This window comes from Bubalus kerabau, chromosome 1 (assembly GCF_029407905.1).
Source record: "Bubalus kerabau isolate K-KA32 ecotype Philippines breed swamp buffalo chromosome 1, PCC_UOA_SB_1v2, whole genome shotgun sequence".
Taxonomy (NCBI): Eukaryota; Metazoa; Chordata; class Mammalia; order Artiodactyla; family Bovidae; genus Bubalus; species Bubalus kerabau.
Genome location: NC_073624.1, coordinates 238,130,882 through 238,150,642, shown reverse-complemented (window position 1 = coordinate 238,150,642; position 19,761 = coordinate 238,130,882). Strand labels below are relative to the sequence as shown.

General features: G+C 40.5%; 1 protein-coding gene across 1 annotated transcript in view; it reads left to right on the top strand.

Moving 5' to 3' along the window:
* The window catches only part of LOC129636786 (hepatitis A virus cellular receptor 1-like), a 52,324-nt gene extending 33,256 nt beyond the window's left edge, over positions 1-19,068 (top strand). Inside the window, exons 10-11 of the transcript XR_008707126.1 lie at positions 18,250-18,367; positions 18,943-19,068. The gene's annotated coding sequence lies outside the window, so the exon portion shown is untranslated. The remainder of the gene's footprint in view (positions 1-18,249; positions 18,368-18,942) is intronic.
* Positions 19,069-19,761: the final 693 nt, after the last annotated feature.

Here is a 19,761-nt window from a genome sequence, read left to right as displayed (position 1 = left end):
ATGGATGGAGGAGCCTAGTAGGCTGCAGTCCATGGGGTTGCAAAGAGTCAGACACGACTGAGTGACTTCACTTTCCCTTTTCACTTTCATGCATTGGAGAAGGAAATGACAACCCACTCCAGTGTTCTTGCCTTGAGAATCCCAGGGACGGGGGAGCTTGGTGGGTTGCCCTCTCTGGGGTCACACAGAATCGGACATGACTGAAGCGACTTAGTAGTAGTAGTAGGTTATAAAAATAAAAATTAAAGGAGTAATATAGGACTTAAAAATATAAAAAATTTTATGAAAATTTATAAAATGATAATAGTAAAAAATATATCTAGGACTTTCTCTGGAGCTGTTGCAGACAGTTTGGGGCAGTTCATTTTCAGATAGTTCCTTGCTCCGGCTTATACTTCTTCAAGATCTATAGGCCCCTTCCTATGTAGTTGGTGCTAACTACAGTGTTTTAATCTATTGCACCTCTCACTTCCAAAGCGGTTCTTTCTGTTTATTTTAGCTTCTTCTGTTTGCTGGTCTCTTCAGTGTCTAATTTCTACGCTGACACAAGGGGGTGGTGGTGGTCAGTTTTTTTAGGCTCACTTGTTCAGTCGTGCTGTGGGGAGGGAGGAACACTGCAAACAAATATCACTGGCATGTGTGGGGAGTGCTCGCAGTGTCTCAGCCACACTAGGTTTGCCCCTGCTCACGGCGTGTGTGCTTTCCCAGTCTACACTGCTCAGGCTCTAGGTTGCTCTGTGGGGAACTGTCTGTAGCAGGCCCTGGGTTGCATGCACTGCCCAGGTCTAAGCCGCTCAGGTTCAGGTTCTCAGGTAGTCCACAAAAGCTCAGACTTGGTTGGGGCTGCATTTTGTGCACTTCCCAGGTCCGAGCAGCTCAGGTGACCAGGTGTTTGGTGAGCTCAGTCCCCCATCCCCCTTTGGAGGTGGCATTTTATCGCCTCCCCATCCGTCGCTCGGTGCTCTGGGTGTACAGCGGCCGCGCCTTCTCAGGTGAGCCGTATATCTCTTCTGGGAAGCTGATCTCTGGTTGTGATCCTCCCAGTGGATTGACCATCCAAAATCCCAAGAAGTCTTGGTTAGCAGTGAAGCCTGCTTGCAGTTTGGTAGAGGATGCCTCTCTGGGGTCGTGATTGCCCCCTTCTGGCTCTGGCTGCCCTCCCCTGCTTGTCTCTGGTGGGGGATGGGCCAGTCCGCAGCTGGCTAGTTCTACTCAGTCCTTTGTTCTGTGAGTGGGTCTGGTGATGTCTTCAGTTCAGTTCAGTTCAGTCGCTCAGTGTGTCTGACTCTTTGCGACCCCATGAATCACAGCACGCCAGGCCTCCCTGTCGATCACCAACTCCCGGAGTACACCCAGACTCACATCCATCGAGTCAGTGATGCCATCCAGGCATCTCATCCTCTGTCGTCCCCTTCTCCTCCTGCCCTCAATCCTTCCCAGCATCAGAGTCTTTTCCAATGAGTCAACTCTTTGGATGAGGTGGCCAAAGTACTGGAGTTTCAGCTTTAGCATCATTCCTTCCAAAGAAATCCCAGGGCTGATGTCCTTCAAAATGGACTGGTTGGATCTCTAGCATCATTCCTTCCAAAGAAATCCCAGGGCTGATCTCCTTCAAAATGGACTGGTTGGATCTCCTTGCAGTCCAAGGGACTCTCAAGAGTCTTTTCCAACACCACAGTTCAAAAGCATCAATTTTTCGGCTCTCAGCCTTCTTCACAGTCCAACTCTCACATCCATACATGACCACAGGAAAAACCATAGCCTTGACTAAACGGACCTTTGTTGGCAAAGTAATGTCTGTGCTTTTGAATATGCTGTCTAGGTTGGTCATAACTTTCCTTCCAAGGAGTAAGCGTCTTTTAATTTCATGGCTGCAGTCACCATCTGCAGTGATTTTGGAGCCCAGAAAAATAAAGTCTGACACTGTTTCCACAGTTTCCCCATCTATTTCCCATGAAGTGATGGAACCGGATGCCATGATCTTCATTTTCTGAATGTTGAGCTTTAAGCCAACTTTTTCACTCTCCACTTTCACTTTCATCAAGAGGCTTTTGAGTTCCTCTTCACTTTCCGCCATAAGGGTGGTGTCATCTGCATATCTGAGGTTATTGATATTTCTCCCGGTAAGTTTGATTCCAGCTTGTGTTTCTTCCAGTCCAGCATTTCTCATGATGTACTCTGAATATAAGTTAAATAAACAGGGTGACAATACACAACCTTGACATACTTCTTTTCCTATTTGGAACCAGTCTGTTGTTCTATGTCCAGTTCTAACTGTTGCTTCCTGACCTGCATACAGGTTTCTCAAGAGGCAGGTCAGGTGGTCTGGTATTCCCATCTCTTTCAGAATTTTCCACAGTTTATTGTGATCCACACAGTCAAAGGCTTTGGCATAGTCAATAAAGCAGAAAGATGTTTTTCTGGAACTCTCTTGCTTTTTCCATGATCCAGTGGATGTTGGCAATTTGATCTCTGGTTCCTCTGCCTTTTCTAAAACCAGCTTGAACATCAGGAAGTTCACGGTTCACATATGGCTGAAGCCTGGCTTGGAGAATTTTGAGCATTACTTTACTAGCGTGTGGGATGAGTGTAATTGTGCAGTAGTTTGAGCATTGTTTGGCATTGCCTTTCTTTGGGATTGGAATGAAAACTGACCTTTTCCAGTCCTGTGGCCACTGCTGAGTTTTCCAAATTTGCTGGCATATTGAGTGCAGCACTTTCACAGCGTCATCTTTCAGGATTTTAAATCGCTCAACTGGAATTCCATCACATCCACTAGCTTTGTTTGTTGTGATGCTTTCTAAGGCCCACTTGACTTCACATTCCAGGATGTTTGGCTCTAGGTCAGTGATCACGCCATCGTGATTATCTGGGTTGTGAAGATCTTTTTTGTACAGTTCTTCTGTGTATTCTTGCCATCTCTTCTTAATATCTTCTGCTTCTGTTAGGTCCATACTATTTCTGTCCTTTATGGAGCCCATCTTTGCATGAAATGTTCCCTTGGTATCTCTAATTTTCTTGAAGAGATCTCTAGTCTTTCCATTCTGTTGTTTTCCTGTATTTCTTTGCATTGATCGCTGAGGAAGCCTTTCTTATCTCTTCTTGCTATTCTTTGGAACTCTGCATTCATATGCTTATATCTTTCCTTTTCTCCTTTGCTTATCGCTTCTCTTCTTTTCACAGCTATTTGTAAGGTCTCCCTAGACAGCCATTTTGCTTTTTTTGCATTTCTTTTCCATGGGGACGGTCTTGATCTCTGTCTCCTGTACAATGTCACGAACTTCATTCCATAGTTCATCAGGCACTCTATCTATCAGATCTAGGCTCTTAAATCTATTTCTCACTTCCACTGTATAATCATAAGGGATTTGATTTAGGTCATACCTGAATGGTTTAGTGGTTTTCCCTACTTTCTTCAATTTAAGTCTGAACTTGGCAATAAGGAGTTCATGATCTGAGCCACAGTCAGCTCCCGGTCTTGTTTTTGCTGACTGTATAGAGCTTCTCCATCTTTGGCTGCAAAGAATATAATCAATCTGATTTCGGTGTTGACCACATGGTGATGTCCATGTATAGTCTTCTCTTGTGTTGTTGGAAGAGGGTGTTTGTTATGACCAGTGCATTTTCTGGGCAAAACTCTATCAGTCTTTGCCCTGCTTCATTCCGTATTCCAAGGCCAAAGTTGTCTGTTACTCCAGGTGTTTCTTGACTTCCTACTTTTGCATTCCAGTCCCCTATAATGAAAAGGACATCTTTTTTTGGGTGTTAGTTCTAAAAGGTCTTGTAGGTCTTTATAGAACCGTTCAACCTCAGCTTCTTCAGCGTTACTGGTTGGGGCATAGACTTGGATTACTGTGATATTGAATGGTTTGCCTTGGAAACGAACAGAGATCATTCTGTCAAGTACTGCATTTCGGACTCTTTTGTTGACCATGATGGCCACTCCATTTCTTCTGAGGGATTCCTGCCCGAAGTAGTAGATATAATGGTCATCTGAGTTAAATTCACCCATTCCAGTCCATTTCAGTTCGCTAATTCCTAGAATGTCGACATTTACTCTTGCCATCTCTTGTTTGACCACTTCCAATTTGCCTTGATTCATGGACCTGACATTCCAGGTTCCTATGCAATATTGCTCTTTATAGCATCAGACCTTGCTTCTATCACCAGTCACATCCACAGCTGGGTATTGTTTTTGCTTTGGCTCCATCCCTTCATTCTTTCTGGAGTTATTTCTCCACTGATCTCCAGTAGCATATTGGGCATCTACTGACCTGGGAAGTTCCTCTTTCAGTATCCAATCATTTTGTCCTTTCATACTGTTCATGAGTGATGTCTTAGGTTAGGGCTTTTCGTATATAGCTATCCCACAGTCTGGGAAGCTATCTCAAGTTAGTTCCCTCAGATTGCCCTTGGGGCATTCAGGCCCAGTCCTTACCCTAAACAATGCACCTGTGCCTCCCTGTCCAGCCCCTGCTTGGTAGTGGCTGATGCGAGCATCTGGGTTGCTTCTCTGCTGGGAGTTGCCTTTAGGAGTGTAATCTCCTTTTGAAGAAAATGGGCTGCCTTTCTGGGTGTCTGATATCCTCTGCCAGCATTCAGAAGTTTTGTGGAATTTGCTCAGTGTTCAAATGTTCTTTTGATGAATTTGTGGGGGAGAAAGTTGTCTCCCCATCCTATTCCTCTGCCATCTTAGGACCACCCCCCAAATGTTTTTTCCTGGCTCTGATTCTTAACTCTGGTGGTTTAATTCTCAAATGTAAGTTATTTGATGGTGCTTCTCTCTCCCTATGATAAGGAATTGTTAATATAGGAACCAACCCCAAACTAGATATTATGATTATTAGATTATATCGATTAGAATGAATACTCTTTAGTCCTTTCAAACCACAGGATTAATAATAGCTCATTTTTATTCAGTGCTTACCATGAAACAAGCATATTTTTATATTTATCATTGTCTCCATATTATAACATAGGTAGTACTGTTATCCTCATTTTTTACAGCAGAGGAGAGTAACATTTAGAGATGGTAAACGTTCAAGATTTTCTGAAGGTTTCAGAATCAGTAAGTGGCAAAGCTGGAATTCAGATTCAGGCAAGTTGATTCTAGTACCTGTTTTCTTATTTTGTAAAGAACATAAGTCTTTTAAATTCATAAATCAACAATCACTTCCATCTATACATTTTCTATCTTATTTATTTCTTAAGTGTGATTCTTTAAAGAGGGGTAGCAGGTTCCTTTAACACTGGGTCATGGTCAAGGTTGCAGCATTTGCTATTTTCCTCCATTGTAGCACTCATCAAATGTTTTACTTCTAATTTACTTATGTTTATTTTTTTTTAAAGTATAATTTATATGCAATAAACAGTATATTTAAAATGTGTCCAACTTAATGAATTTTTGAAGATGATTTCACTCAGGAAACCATCACCAAAATCAATGACCAAACACTTCCATCACTACTAAAGCCTCACGTACTTTAATAATTGTGATATATTCTTTTCTCTTTGGGGTAGAGGTGAAGGCCTTATACCTCTATTATTTTAGTAGCCTTTCTTACTCATCCATAAACATCAACTGTGTGTAGGATTGCAAACCATTCCAAAACTTCCCAGAACTGAAGAGGGGGGCAGTGGTAGTCTGAATATGTGGGTTTTCAGTGCTAAAACTGGGACAGTCCAGGGAAAACTGGGATGAGCTGCTCATCCTGTGTGGCTTATGTGCATTATGCTTCCAAGTGCTTTATGTGCATTAAATCCTCATAATTACCCTGTTGAGAAAAGTACTAATATTGTTCTCATTTACCATTTGGAGAGCCATTGTGTTGAAAGGTTAAGTAACTTTTAGTCCAACGTGACACTGTTAATTGATAGAGGATTTGAAACCAGAGCTATCCTGCTTACCTTTTTGTTATTCTGCCATTAATGGTAAATGAATTGTTCAGAGGAAGAAGCTACTCACTCCCACTTACCCAAGTTTATGGAGAGGTAGCAGTGGAGTTTGGAAATTGACCACATGAATATGGAGTCTACAGGTTGATAAGGAGCAATGATAACACCCACTTTTTGAGTTCTGCCAAGGCCTGGATATTAGGGACCATTATGATTTGGGTAAAAGGGTGTGGAAAGAGGTTGATGAGGAGTGGGAGAAGTCATGTTTTGTACACACATATGATTACTGCCAAAACTCAAAACATGACTACTTAGAAGAATAGATGGGAAAGTTGTGTACAAATTGGTCTTTTTCCTAGAAGCTGCTAGAGAAAATCACACAACGAGGGTGACAGGTTTTTAATCATGACATCAAAGCCATAAATTGGCACTCAGAAATGTGCAGCAATCTTGTATCTTCCTAGTGCAGTATCTGAGATGAGCATCACATATTTCACTGCTGCTCAAACCTCCCTCCCTTCTCACTGCACTGATGAAGTATTAAAAGCCTGTTTCAACTACTTTGGCATAGCCATGACTTCCTGCTTCCTTTGATTGCTTTCTCCAGAATCATCTCTTTCTCCATTCCTATTGATGCTTTTTTAATTAGTATAAAAATAAGATCTAGTTTACACATTTCTCTCCAGCTATTCCTGTTTCTCTCCTCTCCTTCACAGACATATTTCAGATGAGTTATTCCTACATTTCATTCCTCTGTGCTCTTCAAACACCTCCAGCCCCATTTAACTTCTACACCTGAATTGTCATGGAAGTAGTTTTAGTTCAAGCTCAATGATCTCCATTTTGATAAACCCAGGAGATACCTCTGTCTTCATTGCAGTACATCCATCTTTCACTAATAGTCAACTAAGTTGACCCTCACATGTTCCAAAAAAGTCTTCCTTCTCTTGACTTCTGAAGCACCACTCTCACTTTGGCCACTCCTTTTCAGTCATTTTTATAATTCTCTCTTCTTCAGCATGATCTTTAGGTGTTGAGATTCTCCAGAGCTGGTGTTTTTCCTCTCTCCATACCCTCTGGATGATGATAACCTATATTTCCACAAACTTAAATGTCATCCTTAGTTTCTGTCTTCAGCACTCAAGGGTGTTGGTACTGACTGTCCAGCTGTTCAGGTGTTATCTCTACTTATTTGTCTCCCACCTTACCATGTCCAAAAAGGAGCTCTGGAGTCTATATTCCACCTTTTTAAAACCCTACCCCACCTTGCTGGGTCTGCATCAGAGTATTTCCCTACCATCCAACTGGTTGCCTGAGCTAGAAGCCCTCCTTGAATTCTCTCCTTCTTCACTCCTAACACACAATCCCAACTACACACAATCCAGCTTCACTTCCTGCACTTTCCCCAAAACATATCTAAAATTCATTCATGATTCTGTGCCTCTCTGTCACTACCTTACTCTGAGGCAGTTCATGCCTTACCTGCTCTTTTTTTCATACCTCCTTTTAGTTCATCCCCCACATAGCAACCAAAGTGATTTTCTTGAAACCCAGTTATATCATATTTCTGGCCTTCAATTATTTCTTATGTCTTAGGATAAAACCCAAGCTCCTGATTATGACTTCAAGGGTCCTATAATATCTAGCCCAGCCTCCATTTCAGACCTTATCTTGTGCCACTCTTTTATTCCAGTCGTGCTTTCAGTTTCAGCCACTTATCACCATCTTTACCAGGGCTTTACTCAACCCAGAATGCTCATCCTGATTCTTCATTTGGCTGACTCATTCTCTTCTTTCAGAACTGAGCTTAAGATAATCTTAGCGGTATGTATCTGTTTATTCCATACTCCTAATTAATCTCTGCTCCCCTCTCCCCTTTGGCAACCACAAGTTTGTTTTCTGTGTCTGTGAGTCTGTTTCTGTTTTGTAAATAAAGCTATTTAATGTTTTTAGCTTTCACATGTAAATGATATGATGTTTGTCCTTCTCTGTCTTATTTCACTCAGTATGATAATCTTTTGCTGCAGTACTTTTCTTTCTGTCACATCACAGTTTGAAATTATTTTACTTTTTCTATTTACTTTTCTTTCTTAAATGCCTCTACATTGGAAGACAAGCTTAATGATGTCAGGGCTCATAATTTATTTTTTGTGTCCCTGGTGCTTAGCATACTACCAGATATGTAGTAGGCACTCCCTATATTTGCTAAATATGAAAATACATCTTTATTACTTTCTACCACAGTTTATGTAATAAACCAAGACACACATCAGTGGTTTGATGTAATTCAATCTTAACCAGTAGACCAGATTTCCCTAAACAATCTTTGCCTCCTGTTAGCCCGTTTTGTTTTTTATCTCATTTATTTTATTAAAGCACTTTAAATGGACTTTTCTTTGCATTTCTACTTAGGGTATTCTAATAGAAAAGAGAAGATAAAAAATTCAAGGTAAGAATCATGTGTAGGGTAGGAGAAGGTGGGAATCTTCGGTGACACTTCAGCTGATTGAGCACCTACTCCACCCAGGTTCTAGGTGGCCATTGGTTACAGAAGTGAATGATAAGCTCAGCGTCTACTCTCAGAGCTATTCATAACTCAGCCTGGTTCTTCTGAACTCTGATTGCCTATTAGAATCACCTAGGGCATTTAAACATATTTGTCTATCCCAGAGAAAATACATCAGAATCGTTGGGGATGAGGTCTCATCATAGTGAAAAAGTGAAAGAGTTAGTTGCTCAGTTGTGTCTGACTCTTTGTGACCCCATGAACTGTAGCCCGCCAGGCTCCTCTGTCCATGGAATTCTCCAGGAAGGAATACTGGAGTTGGTGGCCATTCCCTTCTCTAGGGGATCTTCCTGACTCAGGGATCAAACTCGGGTCTCTTGCATTGCAGGCAGGTTCTTCACTATCTGAGCCACCAGGGAAGCCCTTATTGTTCTAAAAACTTTCTAGGTAATTGTAATGTACAAACAGAGTTGAAAACTGCTTGTCTGTCATATTGAAGAATTAGTCTCCATTCCTAATTACACTACACTACACACACACAACGGAGAAGGCAATGGCACCCCACTCCAGTACTCTTGCCTGGAAAATCCCATGGATGAAGGAGCCTGGTGGGCTGCAGTCCATGGGATCGCTAAGAGTCAGACACGACTGAGCGACTTCACTTTCACTTTTCACTTTCATGCATTGGAGAAGGAAATGGCAACCTACTCCAGTGTTCTTGCCTGGAGAATCCCAGGGACGGGGAGCCTGGTGGGCTGCCATCTATGGGGTCGCACAGAGTTGGACACGACTGAAGTGACTTAGCAGCAGCAGCAGCAGCAGCATGCTTAGTGAAATAAGTCAGAGAAAGACAAATACTGTATTACTGAAATCACTTATATGTGGAATCTAAAAGATAAAACAGACTAGTCAATATAATTGATGAAGAAATAGACTCACAAATATAGAGAACAAGCTAGTGATTACCAGTGGGAGAGGGAATTGGGGAAACGAAACAACAGTAGGGGGTTAAAACATATTAACCACTAGGTATAAAATAAGCTACAAGGATATACTGTACAACACATATTGTACAACAGCCAAACTTTATAATAGCTGTAAATGGAGCATAACCTTTAAAAATTGTGAATCACTACATTATACACCTGTAACTTATATAATATTGTACATCCACTCTACTTCAATTAAAAAAATAAAAGCAGCCTAGCAGAGAGCAAATTCTATTCCAGCTCACTAAAATCTCCAGGTAATCTATTTAGTGACTGGATCAAATCCAGCAAAAAGACTGGCAGACTAGAGAAGTTTAAAGAGACACAGATGTATAGAACAGTCTTTTGGACTCTGTGGGAGAGGGAGAGGGTGGGATGATTTGGGAGAATGGAATTGAAACATGTATAATATCATATAAGAAATGAATCACCAGTCCAGGTTTGATGCAGGATACAAGATGCTTGGGGCTGGTGCACTGGCATGACCCAGAGGGATGGTACAGGGAGGGAGGTAGGAGAGGGGTTCAGGATGGGGAACATGTTTACACCTGTGGCAGATTCATGTTGATGTGTGGCAAAACCAATATTGTAAAGTAATTAGCCTCCAATTAAAATAAATATATTTAAATTAAAAAAAAATAAAAATACTTCCCAACATTCTCTGGAAAAGTGTGGCAAAGAGATAATGACTAGAATTCCATCTTTATCCATAAAGAGAAAAGAGACAGAATCAGTGACAGACCACCAGAGAAGCTGGAAAACTACCTCCTAACTCACCTGTAAGTACAATCCTCTGGAAAGCACTGTACTTCTCTTCAGCTCAGCAAAGGGATGTACTGATTCTAGTCACACAGCTTTTGTTTGTTTTTTTGGTCCCCCTGCATGGCTTGTGGGATTTCCCAATCACTGATTGAATCCAAGTACATTGATGGATGTACTTGCATCCACCTGTAAGTACAATCTTGTCTTATGCTGAAGAGAAAACTGGAACTTTGCTGCTTGAACTTTCTCAGTAAAATATGGAATCTTAATACAATGATGAATGAACCAATAGAAATTGGGTCATTCATATAAAATGGATTTGTATCTCTTGAGAGACGAATCCTCATTTAAATAGAATCATGGACTTACACATTGGAATTGTTTAAGCTTTTCCTGGGTAACCTCAGTGAGGGAAAGAGAGGGGAAAAGAAACCTGAGCAGAATTGTGTGGTACCTACTTCCCTGGTGGCTCAGATGGTAAAGCATCTGTCTATACTGCGGGAGACCTGGGTTCAATCCCTGGGTTGGAAGATCCCCCGGAGAAGGAAACGGCAATCTACTCCAGTACTATTCTGGGAAATCCCATGGACAGAGGAGCCTGGTAGGCTACAGTTCATGGGGTTGCAAAGAGTCAGACAGGACTGAGAGACTTCACTTTCACTTTTGTAGGAAGGAATACTCATTGAGGCTCACTTGAAAGCTGTGTGGGAAATTCAGTGGTAGGACTCAGAGCTTCCACTGCAGAGGGCATGGATTCAATCTGTGATTGGGAAATGAAAATCCCACAAGGCATGCAAGGGGAACAAACAAACAAAAGCTGTGTGACTTAGAGTCAATACATCCCTTTGCTGAGTCTCTCCTTATCTGTCAGATGGGTGTTATATAGTATCAAGGAAATGGGGATAGGAGTATGTGTATCTCTGTGAACAATTTTGTTCATCAATGTCTGTGGTTTGTAAAGTTAAAATATTTGTAAAATGTAAAGGAGGAGCCTGATATTTGCTTCTGACTTTTGCAGGTTTGATAGTATTCTTGTATGTGTTAGAAAGTTGATCTTGCAAAGATTAGCAAGTACAACTTTTGGCTTGGACTTTTGTTAGGCTTGGGATAGAAGGAAGGGTGTGGCTAGCTTGGGAAGTCTCTTCTGGGCAGCTTTTATAGTTTCAGCTTTGGTCTTAGGAAACGCCTGAATGCTTTAAGATGGGGAATATAATTGATGGGATTATTTAAATACTGGAGAAAATTTAAATACTGGAGAAAATTTAAGAAATAGCTATCCTCTGACCACCTGATCTGCCTCTTGAGAAATTTGTATGCAGGTCAGGAAGCAACAATTAGAACTGAACATGGAACAAAACACTGGTTCCAAATAGGAAAAGGAGTACATCAAGGCTGTATATTGTCACCCTGTTTATTTAACTTATATGCAGAGTACATCATGAGAAACGCTGGACTGGAAGAAACACAAGCTGGAATCAAGATTGCTGGGAGAAATATCAATAACTTCAGATATGCAGATGACACGACCCTTATGGCAGAAAGTGAAGAGGAACTGAAAAGCTTCTTGATGAAAGTGAAAGTGGAGAGTGAAAAAGTTGGCTTAAAGCTCAACATTCAGAAAACGAAGATCATGGCATCCGGTCCAATTACTTCATGGGAAATAGATGGGGAAACTGTGGAAACAGTGTCAGACTTTATTTTTGGGGGCTCCAAAATCACTGCAGATGGTGACTGCAGCCATGGAATTAAAAGACACTTACTCCTTGGAAGGAAAGTTATGACCAACCTAGATAGCATATTCAAAAGTAGAGACATTACTTTGCCATCAACGGTTTGTCTAGTAAAGGCTATGGTTTTTCCTGTGATCATGTATGGATGTGAGATTTGGACTGTGAAGAAGGCTGATCGCTGAAGAATTGATGCTTTTGAACTGTGGTGTTAGAGAAGACTCCTGAGAGTCCCTTGGACTGCAAGGAGATCCAACCAGTCCATTCTGAAGGAGATCAGCCCTGGGATTTCTTTGGAAGGAATGATGCTAAAGCTGAAACTCCAGTACTTTGGCCACCTCATGTGAAGAGTTGACTCATTGGAAAAGACTCTGATGCTGGGAGGGATTGGGGGCAAGAGGAGAAGGGGACGACAGAGGATGAGATGGCTGGATGGCATCACTGACTCAATGGACATGAGTCTGAGTGAACTCCGGGAGATGGTGATGGACAGGGAGGCCTGGCGTGCTGCGATTCATGGGGTCGCAAGTAGTCGGACACGACTGAGCGACTGATCTGATCTGATCTATCTGATGTGGGTTCTTCCTCATAGTTGGCAATCGCAGATAGCTGGAGAGCATTGGCCTCCTGGGCTTTGCTTTCATGACCCCTTGCTTTCCAGAGGCACCTCCTGGGCTGATCTTGCTTTCATGACCCCTTGGTTTCCAGTGGCACCTCAGCATTTCCAAATGATCATGTTTGAGTCCCTCATCCATTTGCTCTTGAAGATGTGCTATCCCCAGTCATGTCTCAGTAGAATCCCCTAATCGGACAGTGAATTCTGTCCCTCTATTGCTCCATGCATTTTTGACTTGCCCAAATCAATTCTTCCACTGAGGCATCTCCAGATCATACAAACATGCTGTTATTTTTATCATCTGTCTCTTAACCCTACCTCCAAACTCCCCCTTCCTTTTATTTTTTGTCACAAAATTCCTTAAAAGAGTTCCCTGACTTCAATTTTTAATTCTCTTTTGATTTTCCCTTTCCTTGTAAACCCTTTTCTTGAGATGTAACATAGATTAGGAAAGTGAACAGTCATTCAACTATTCTTTACTGAAACTGCTTTTATTAAGGTCATTAATGATCTCCAGGTTGCTCTGTCCTATAGGCAAATCTCATTCCTTGCCTTTGTGGCATTTGATTCATGATCATTGCCTCTTTGTTAATGCATTTGTTTCACTTGGCTGCAGTAGGATCCCATTTACTTTTTACCTTTCCTCCTGCTTCATTGGCTTGTTTCTATGTGTGATGATGCGTCTTCCACCTCCTACTCTTGCACAAGGCCCCAGGACCTAGTCTCTAAGCCAAGGACATCCCCTGAGCATCAACTTTGTGGCTTTAAAATCCCATTTCTAGGCTGATGTCTCTCAGATAAGTATTTTCAGTCCAAATCCCCTCTCCTGAACAGTTTTTACTTGGGTGTCTGAGAAATCTGAAACTCAACGTGTCTGAAGTCCACAATATTTCCTCCCAAATTGTTACACACAGCTACTGCTGTCTCAGTTGGTGGCACCTCCAGTCTTTCCAGTTCCTCAGGCCACATTTCTTGGAGTCATCTTTAGGCTGTTACTCCACACTCTGCAAGAAGTCCTGCTGGTCCTGTGTTGAAACAACCAGGGCCTGAGCTGCTCTCCATCCTCTCTTCTGTTAAAGACATATAATCATACCTCTTGGTTTTATGGATGGGTTGATTTTTAGCAAATAGTTTAGGGCACAGCATGTGTGAAGGCCCAGCAACAAGAGGGAGCTTGTGTTCAAGTAGGTCGAGGAAGCTCTAAGACTTGGGCCTCTTCCAACCAAGGCCTTCTTCAGACTGAAGCACCTCCAGATAGAAATATTGCAGTAGCTTCCTGACAGGTCCTCATGCTTCTCACCATAGTGGCCCCTGCATTCCTTCTCAAAGGTGAGTCTGATCCTCTCATTCTCTGTGCCTGCACTGGGGCTTCATTTCCTGTGGAGTAAGCAGCTGGAAAGTCATGTTTGCTGCCTGAGCATTATCCCTCACCTGGGATGTATCTTCAAGGGGTCTCAAAGTTGATTCTAGAGTAGCAACTGTCGAATAGCTCAAATTGAAAAAATCCATTGTGCTGTTTGGGAGCCTTGAGGACATAGTGAGGGCTCCCGTGGGAGACAGCTTGTCCGAAAATTCAGTGCTATGGAATTGTACACTTACTGCACATCACAGAGCCTTGGTTCTATGTCCCTGTCTTGGCTCTTACTCATCATTTCTTTCACTTAAAACACTCTTTGCCTATTTCCCATTCTCCAGTTGTGAAGCTCATATGCACATTTTGAAGAGACTTCCCCCCATCCAAAATCCCAGTCCCTCAGTCAATGAACAGTCTCTCTCTGTGCCTTTGTGCTTTCATACTTTATTCAGTCAATACCCATCGAATCCCTAACAAGTTTTCAGGGATAGAGAATGAAAGGGGGAGGCCTACCTTGAAGGTGTTTATTTATAGTCTATGTCAAGCGCCATCCAACACAGTAGCCATGTTTGGCTATTTAAACTTATATATCAGTCAGTTCAGTTCAGTTTAGTCACTCAGTCGTGTCCGACTCTTTGTGACCCCATGAATCGCAGCACGCCAGGCCTCCCTGTCCATCACCAACTCCCGGAGTTCACTCAAACTCATGTCCATCGAGTCAGTGATGCCATCCAGCCATCTCATCCTCTGTCGTCCCCTTCTCCTCCTGCCCCCAATCCCTCCCAGCATCAGTCTTTTCCAATGAGTCAACTCTTTGCATGAGGTGGCCAAAGTACTGGAGATTCAGCTTCAGCATCAGTCCTTCAGTGAATATTCAGGGTCAATTTCCTTTAGGTTTGACTGGTTTGATCTTCCTGCAGTCCAGGGGACTCTCCAGAGTCTTCTCCAGCACTGCAATTTGAAAGCATCAGTTCTTCAGTGTTCAGCCTTCTTTATGGTCCAACTCTCACATGACTACTGGAAAAACCACAGCTTTGACTCTATGGACCTTTGGCAGCAAAGGGATGTTTCTGCTTTTTAATACATTGTCTAGGTTGCTCATAGCTTTTCTTCCAAAGAGCAAGTGTCTTTTAATTTCATGGCTGCAGTCACTGTCCACAATGATTTTGGTACTCAAGAAAAGAAAATCTATTACTGCTTCCACTTTGCCCCCTTCTATTTGCCATAAAATGATGGGACTGGATGCCATGATCTTCGGTTCAGTCTCTTAGTTGTATTTGAATCCTTGCAACCCCATGGACTGCATCACAACAGTCTTCCCTGTCCATTACCAATTCCCAAAGCTTGCTCAAATGCATGTCCATCGAGTCTGTGATTCCATCCAACCATCTCATCCTCTTTTGTCCCCTTCTCCTCCAGTCCTCAATCTTTCCCATCATCAGTCTTTTCTATTGAGTCAGTTCTTTACATCAGGTGGCCAAAGTATTGGAGCTTCAGCTTCAGCATGAGTCCCTTGATTGAATATTCAGGACTGAATATTCATTCCTTTAGAATGGACTGGTTGGATCTCCTTGAAGTTCAAGGGACTCTCAAGTGTCTTCTCCAACACTACAGTTCAGAAGCATCAATTCTTCATCACTCAACTTTCTTTATGGCCCAAGTCTCACATCCATACATGACTACTGGAAAAACCATAGCTTTGACTAGATGGTCCTTTGTTGGCAAAGTAATGTCTCTGTTTTTTAATATGTTGTCTAGGTTGGTTATAGCTTTTCTTCCAAGGAACCAGTGTCTTATAATTTCATGGCTGCAGTCACCATCTGCAGTGATTTTGGAGCCTAAGAAAATAAAGTCTGTCACTGTTTCCATTGTTTCCCCAACTATTTGCCATGAAGTGATTGGACTGGATGCCATGATCTTCATTTTTTGAACATTCAGTTTTAAGCCAGCTTTTTCACTCTCCTCTTTCACTTTCATCAAGAGGTTCTTTAGTTTCTCTTTGCTTTCTGCCATAAGGGTGGTGTCATCTGCATATCTGAGGTTATTGATATTTCTCCCAGCAATCTTGATTCCAGCTTGTGTTTCATCTGGCCCAGGATTTCACATGATGTACTCTGCATATAAGTTAAATAAGCAGGGTGACAATATACAGCCTTGATGTACTTTCAGTTTTTATAAATAGTATTTTAAGTTTGCCAATCTATGGGATGCTAATGTAAAAGACAGTATGTAATTGCTTGCTTCTCAGTTTTCACTAGAGATTAAGGTTTTTGAAAGTTGATAATTCAGGACTTCTCTGGTGGTTCAGTGATTAAGACTCTGTGGTTTCAATGCAGGGACCTGGGTTTGATCCCTGGTCAGGGAACTAGACCCCATGTGCCCCAACTAAGAGTTTGCCTGCTGGAACTAAAGATCCTGCATGCCCCAATGAAGACCCAGTGCAGTCAAATAAATAAATATTTTTAAAAATTTGATAGTTCCAATACAGTATACTAACACATATATATGGAATTTAGAAAGATGGTAACAATAACCCTGTATATGAGACAGCAAAAGAGACACTGATGTGTAGAACAGTCTTTTGGACTCTGTGGGAGAGGGAGAGGGTGGGATGATTTGGGAGAATGGCATTGAAACATGTATAATATCATATATGAAATGAGTCACCAGTCCAGGTTCGATGCACGATACTGGATGCTTGGGGCTTTTGCACTGGGATGACCCAGAGGGATGGTATGGGGAGGGAAGAGGGAGGAGGGTTCAGGATGAGGAACACGTGTATACCTGTGGTGGATTCATGTTGATATATGGCAAAACCAATGCAATATTGTAAAGTTAAAAATAAAATAAAATTTAAAAAAATTTGATAATTCTAAGTAGTTAGACTATAAAGTTACTATGGAAAACATATTTGTATGCAAGTAAGAAGAAGATATAAGAAATAAAAATAAGATATAAGAAATAAAAATAAGATATAAGAAATAAAAATGTATTTTTCCTAAATGGAAAAAGAAAATAATTTTGTTCTGATGCAAGTTATTTCTACATATGAAAGAAAAGTGAAAGTATGAAAGTGAAGTAGCTCAGTCGTGTCCAACTCTTTGTGACCCCATGGACTGTAGCCTACTAGGCTCCTCTCTCCAAGGGATTCTTCAGGCAAGAATACTGGAGTGGGTTGCCATTTCCTTCTCCATGGGAGCTTCCCAACCCAGGGATCGAACCTGGGTCTCCCGCATTGCGGGCAGACACTTTAACCTCTGAGCCACCAGGGAAACCCTAAATATGAAAGAAGAGATAGATTATGTAAGTATAGAAAACTGTAGGTTTGAGAGGAAAAAATATCTTTAGAAAGGATTTTATGTTTGGGCAGAACTAAGGTTAGAATTAATTTAATTGGGCAAATGAATTTCAATATTAAAGGTAAAATGGTACAAAACCTGAATTTGGTTTCTCTCTATTAAGAGGGGAGAGTTTTCTTAAGAATATTGATCTACTTTTTGTAACAGATTGTTGATTTTTTTTGTATTTTAAGTAATTTTTTATAACTTTCTGTATTTGCCTTTGAAATATTTTATTGTTTCTTGGTTAAATGAATAAGTATTGTTTCAGTGACCTGTGATGCCACCTGACCAAGTGTTTTTTTAAAGTCTTTTGATATTTTTGGCAAACTTGCCAGAGATCAAATTCTACTTGAAGTTTATTTGACCTTTAGCTTACTTTGAGATTTTCCAAAAGGTCCTGAAACACCTAAGGGAATCATTTTCTCTCTTTATCAAAGATAAAAATGTTAAACTAACTAGGCTTATATCATATGTTAAACTGCATGGGAAGCATTTCAAAGGGATGGTGATAAACATCCTTAGGCTATATCGTTTTAGATACTCTAGAAATTATTGGAATTCCTAAGAATCTGGTATGTCATAGTAAAATGTTATCAGTCTTAATTCTGATTATCTTAAAATGTTCTGTCACAGCAGTAAAGAAGTTTCTTTGTCAATTGCATCAGAATCGGATCTTTAACCATGTCTTTAAAAATCTTTGTTGTTCATAGACAGTTATTGTTTGATATTGATGCCTTTGCAAAAATGCTTCATTTTCAAGAAGTTTCACAGAAAGGATTTTTGACAAGTGCAGGCTTTTAAAAACTTTATAAAACTCTTAACAAAAGATCAAGGATTAGCTACATAGGAATGAGTGAACTGATAAACATGGTTATAGATTTTATGGTTTTTCTGGTCTGAAATATTACTGCTTTTTAATCTGTTTTCCAGATATAAGGAAACCTTTCCCCTTAAACTAATTATGACTTACAGCAATTTGGTTAGTGATACCTTTGTAAGCAAAACTGAAACATGTATCTTTTGTTTCTACCTGATCCCTCCAAAATTGTAAACCCTTAGGTTGCTAGCAGACTTATCAAGTAAATAAGAAAGTCCATTTCCTGACAGTTGCAGGAATCTGAAGACACCTCGAAACACTGAGAAGAGAGACATTAATCCAGATCTTTAGGCATCACAGGTGGGATCTGATGGCATGCCCTTGGGATGACTTTTCTCGCTTTGAGAAAGAAGCCTTTTAAAAATTCAATCTGAGATTCTTTATAAAAAGTTCTACCTAAACCAATTTTTAAAAGGATTGTATGTTCAGTTACACTTATATAAGTAATCAGGCCAAGTTTACTGAAAGCAGACTTATTTTTGCAAACAAATTACTCTTAATTTGACTATATTTGATAGAAGTCAGCATAATTTTAGAGAGAAAAATTACATATATGGATACTAAATTCTAGTATTGTTAATTTAGGTCTGTATTTACTGCTCAAGACTCACTTCTGAGATAGACCCCTGTTGTTAAGTTATATTATTGTAAAGTTTAATTGAATTATTAAAAGGACACTATGTTTATTTCTGAAGCTTATTTCTGTATATTTGATGCCCCATGATCTATAACCAGAAGATTATGCATTTTGGAAAGGCATAATTTAAAGAATTGTCTCCAACCTACATCAAAGGACACTTGTCAGATAATCTTGATTAGCTCGTGCACAGAACAAACAAAAGAAATTGACTTTTGGATTTGTATTTTCCACTTAGAGTTCTTGCACTGGAGCCCTTAGCTTCACCTTAAAACAAAGTTCAAACAGAGGAGAAACTACACTCCCACCAAGACAAAGAGAAGACAACATCAGAAGTGGACAGCTATCCCTAGATTCCCCATGTGACCTGTATGATTAGTTATAGTACTTTCAGCATAATAGTTACATTAGATAATAATGTCATATTATATAATTATAATTATAGAAATATGGATATAATTATATATTATAATTATTTTGATAATTTCTTGGACTTTTTCATAAATCCATGTTTTTCTATCATGGGGTAAATCTTACACAGAGTTTAAAAATTAATCCAATTGTTAGGCATATGATCAGTTACCTACATCTAGTACTTCTGGGTTACCCTGGTGGATTTCTCCTCTCCACAGGTCTAATTGGATGACCCTTAGGAAATTTATTCCAGAAGAAAGCTATAGTTCTGTTTGAGCAACTATTGATATTATTAGATTGGACTCCCTCACTTGACCAATTAATGGTGCTTTCTCTGCCCATGGCTATAGTATGAATATTCTTTTAAAGTTACTCAAGCTCAATAATAACAAACAAAATTTCAGTCAGCAAATATAACTTGCTGATTATTAGGAGGGACCCTCCTTCAGTCACAGGGTGGATTTATATGACTCCCACCAGATTATTTAAATCATTTAAGTTTAAAAGCTCCCTTACATTGGGAACAGTTAAACTAAGGATTGTCAGCCTAATAAAACTAGGGAATTAGGCTGGATGCCTTGTGAACAATACAAGTATTTCATTACCTTTAAGATAGTGATTTGTACAGGTAAGTTTGAGTTAG